Consider the following 751-nt stretch of genomic DNA (forward strand, 5'->3'; position numbering starts at 1 on the left):
CTATCCATGTCCTGTTTTAGTCAATTACTATCATCCTGACCGTCTGCCCATTCTGCTAAACTATCCATGTCCTGTTTCAGTCAATTACTATCACCCTGACTGTCTGTCCATTCTGCTAAACAATCAATGTCCTGTTTCAGTCAATTACTATCATCCTGACTGTCTGTCCATTCTGCTAAACTATCAATGTCCTGTTTCAGTCAATTACTATCACCCTGACTGTCTGTCCATTCTGCTAAACTATCAATGTCCTGTTTCAGTCAATGACTATCATCCTGACTGTCTCTCCATTCTGCTACACTATCCATGTCCTGTTTCAGTCAATTACTATCATCCTGACTCTCTGTCCATTCTGCTAAACTATCAATGTCCTGTTTCAGTCAATTACTATCATCCTGACTCTCTGTCCATTCTGCTAAACTATCTATGTCCTGTTTCAATCAATTACTGTCATCCTGATCCTCTGTCCATTCTGCTAAACTATCCATGTCCTGTTTCAGTCAATTACTATCATCCTGACTCTCTGTCCATTCTGCTAAACTATCAATGTCCTGTTTCAGTCAATTACTATCATCCTGACTGTCTGTCCATTCTGCTAAACTATCCATGTCCTGTTTCAGTCAATTACTATCATCCTGACTGTCTGTCCATTCTGCTAAACTATCAATGTCCTGTTTCAGTCAATTACTATCATCCTGACTGTCTGTCCATTCTGCTAAACTATCCATGTCCTGTTTCAGTCAATTACTAT

This window comes from Heterodontus francisci, unplaced genomic scaffold (genome assembly GCF_036365525.1).
Source record: "Heterodontus francisci isolate sHetFra1 unplaced genomic scaffold, sHetFra1.hap1 HAP1_SCAFFOLD_276, whole genome shotgun sequence".
In the NCBI taxonomy this organism is placed as follows: domain Eukaryota; kingdom Metazoa; phylum Chordata; class Chondrichthyes; order Heterodontiformes; family Heterodontidae; genus Heterodontus; species Heterodontus francisci.